The following is a 4,045-nucleotide window of genomic DNA, read 5'->3' on the forward strand; positions in this document are numbered from 1 at the left end:
ATTGGTATTTTACAGAGGGAATTGTGTGGCCATTATATTTTGGTTTTGGTTTGATATTTGATCATAAATTTGGATGCTTAGTTTTAAGATATTTATAGAAAAATACATCAGATATGGTTTGTTTGTAGAAATAGGGTGTTATGGAGAAAGACAGGGTGGGTAGATACTGGTATTCTTTCTAAGGATTGGTTGAAGTCTTAGGTATTTGAAGGAGGTGGATATGATAAAAAACACATGCAAGGCCACAGAGATTCCAACAAATCCAGCTCAAACAACTTGAAATGTAATATTAGCGCTTTTGTTGTATTTTATAATAAAACATCTTCAGATGAAGTGAACCAAACACACACACAGTTTAAATACAGTTCTAAAAGGTCATGTGACAACCTTTTTTTAAATCATGTGAACAGTTCAAAATCATGTGACAGCAAAAAACACTTAAAATCATGTGATCAGCTTTAAATCATCTGACACCCGAATCCTCTGAACAAATCATCCATTAAGGCAGCGGTTCCCAAACTTTTTTGACTTGTGTACCCCTTGGCAGTCTATTTCCCTAAAATTGAATTGTACCCCTCATATTTTTGTAATTTATATAGTTGCTTTCATGTCCAACGTATGTGTTGTAACTGTAATAAATAATAAAAAACAAATATTAAAGTGAACAAAGACAATATAAATATATATATATATATATATATATATATATATATATTTATATATATATTAACTCAAAAGATAAATAAGTAAGTTATAAAGTTATCATAAATGCATCTGCCCAGTGGCTGATTAAGTTTAACTTTGGGTTGTTTTCAACTCATACGACCCTTGCACACATTTTTAGAACCATGCAACGGTTCTTTGATTCACCTTCCTGATGTATTAAAATGTAATTATAATAATATAATATTTAAATTATATCCCTTGTATAATACAGCACCATTTGTTAGAGTGTGTTTTAAATTTATAGTTTTGAACATTTCAGTAAGCCAAGCAATGAAACAAAACATATGAACCAATAATGACAAAACTGTCCAATTCAGAACATTTCAACCATAAAAGGCCACTCAAACTTTTGTCATTACAGTCTACCAATATCTGTCAGTATGCACAATCTCTGCAGAAGTAAAAGTCATCTGAATAATTCCACATTAAAGAGATCTGCAACTAATGAAAAGGTTGCTGCTAACAAACAACTTTATATTTCAGTGTTTCATTTACAAATTCAGCACCTGCTGCCCTTGAAGAATAAATTGCTTATGTTACGTCATTAAATTTGAATTATAAAACACAAAGTCTGATTTAACAGTGTTGCTGGCTATTTCAAAACTTCTGTACTGAAGCAAGGCAAGAGTCTCAGTTCAACTGATTTGATATTAAAACAAAGAAAAATACAGAAAGTTGAGAAATATGAGCCAAGGAGGTGTGGGTTATAAAGCAAAAGTTGGAGGGTGAGGGGAGAGAACAGCAGGGTGCGGAAGAGTAGGGCATAAGAATTATGAAGAACTTTAGTAACAAAAAAAGGGGGGATGGGAAGACTGTGGGGAAATGAAGTGACTAAAAAGAGGAAAAATGGCCAGGGTGGCAAATAACTGGATATAACAAACATAGAAGGGCACGGAAGATTTGATAGGAGAAAGTGGAGAGTTAAAATAGAAAGTGAAATACTCTGACTTCAACAGTACAGAAAAGGTTGTGATTATTAAGATACTTGAAGTAACAAAAACAAACTGTAGTAACTTGAAATCTGAGAAAAGCAAAATGAATAGCACACCAGTGATAAGAATGGTTAAAACAGTTTAATCATGTGAAGCGCTTTTCGTTTGCATTATCGGCAAACTTCTTCAGACTGAAGAAGTTTGCCGATAATGCAAACGAAAAGCGCTTCACATGATTAAACCGTTTTAACCATTCTTATCACTGGTGTGCTATTCATTTTGCTTTTCTCGGATTTCAAGTTACTCTACTTGAAGTAACACCACATAGTTATAATATCAGTTGCTAGCTCTGACAAATCTAACCAGATTTAATCCCTGTGCATAGCACTCAACCTATTACCTCCTGAATCAGGGACAAATCTAGAAATCAGAAGCAAATGCCCAATAAGGGACACTTTTTAAAATATTGGTACTATTAACTCTTAAACATTGACATAATAAGGGAGCTTAAATTAAAGTGCATTTTCTTTCATAAAAAAAGAGTCTAGAATTCTAATGACTGCCATTATTTATTACGTGTAAACCACTACCTTTTCTCCCCAAATCACCAGTATTTGGTGGTAACTCAGGTGGAGGTAAAAGATGCCTCGGCACCTATCAAAAAGAGTAGGGAAAATTCCCCAGTACCCTGGCCAAGTTTCCCCTAGTACAAATACAATATTAGGTCTCCACTGAAAAGAGGGTACTAGCCTAGTGGGATTAACCAGGTCAACAAATTATATTAAAAAAAAAAACAAAATAACTGTCCAATTTGTTTCAGCATTAAATTCAAATGGGACATCTGTAAAACAGAACCCACAATCTGGGCAGTTTCTTGACCTTTCCATGTATCTTGGAATGGTAAAGAAATATATCAGAGCTATAGTTGTGAGATTCTACCTACGGCTGTATTCTCCCACATAAAGCTGCTTGTTGCCTAACTTGTCTCTGTTTTCTGTCTTCATGATCTACTACTTACCTGTATGTGCATTCCAAAGCCTTTGGCATACACTGCAAGTAAATTACAAACATTAAGGCATGCTGTAGCTTACAATGTACTGTACATACATACATTTCTAGCAAATATACTTAGTCTCATCATTAGGTGGTAGTGTGACCTTTGAACTTTGTATACTTACTGCACAATGCCAGAGTGTGTAGGGGTAAGGCCTCACTCCCCTGACAATTGTGTAGAGATTAGGGGAGCATAACACCTACTCCTGCAAACACAGTCAACATATAGCAAATATTAACACTGAAGTCACTCTGCATACAACTAAAAAGGAATACTTGATTTTGCTAGTAATGTCTGTAATCTACTGTACAAGCTAAGGCTTGTAGCAATTGGCACTACATCTGTACCCCAAAACTCACATACCCTTACATTACCTGGTTTTGTAAATTTTCTACTTTAAGTCGGTCCTTCTGTTTTTATTTGATACTTTAGTTTTGATTAACAGATATTAAAGTAGAAGTTAATCACAAGAAAATTAAAAAGAAGTTATGTACTCAGCATTTCACCTTCATTCTTACTGATGGGTTCAGAGCCGATCCTCCGGTCTGACTCGGCCAACTGCAAAAGCTCAAGGTCTTCAACCAGGTCAAGGCCAACTCCCTATCCTATGATGCACCCTGATCTTAAAAACAGATCTTATTTGCTGCCTGACTACCTACTAGCATAAATATGCCACTCAGAGAGCTGGATAAGGGACAATGCACCATATAAGAAAGGTGACGGACCTCAAGTAGACTGGATCGAGGTTGGAGGGTGGGATGTAAGAATGAAGGCGAGATGAACAACTCACGTGGAACGTTATGGTGAGTACATAACTTCTTTATGTGAAGTTGTTCTATCTCGCTGTTCATTCTTACTGATGGGTAGCGTCCCAAACACCATCTTTCTCAGGTGGCTCACTGGAAAATATTCCTCAAAACTGTAGAATCAAAGGAGGTCCTGTCCCCGGAGGCCTTGTCTACTTTGTAATGAGTGATAAAGATATGAGGTCTTGACCAGGCAGCTGCTGCACAAATAGAATCTAATGGTAACCTTGCAGAAAAGGCTGATAAGGTTGAAACAGCTCAAGTAGAGTGGGCCTTTATTTTTTGTTGCAAAGGAGCATTCTCTGAAATATAAATGAAGGAAATGCAATCAGATAGCCATCTTGACAAGGCTACTTTTGTCACTGGGGCACCTTTTTTGACTCTGAAAAGGAAACAAAGAGATGATCCATTGATCTAAATGTTTTCGTTCTATCTAGATAAAATTGACGTTGTCTATGAACATCAAGTTTATGCAGCATAATTTCCATCCTATTTGTGTACTGAGGAAAGAAAATGGGTAACTCAAT

This window comes from Protopterus annectens, chromosome 6.part0 (genome assembly GCF_019279795.1).
Source record: "Protopterus annectens isolate FY-2018-M chromosome 6.part0, PAN1.0, whole genome shotgun sequence".
Lineage (NCBI taxonomy): Eukaryota > Metazoa > Chordata > Ceratodontiformes > Protopteridae > Protopterus > Protopterus annectens.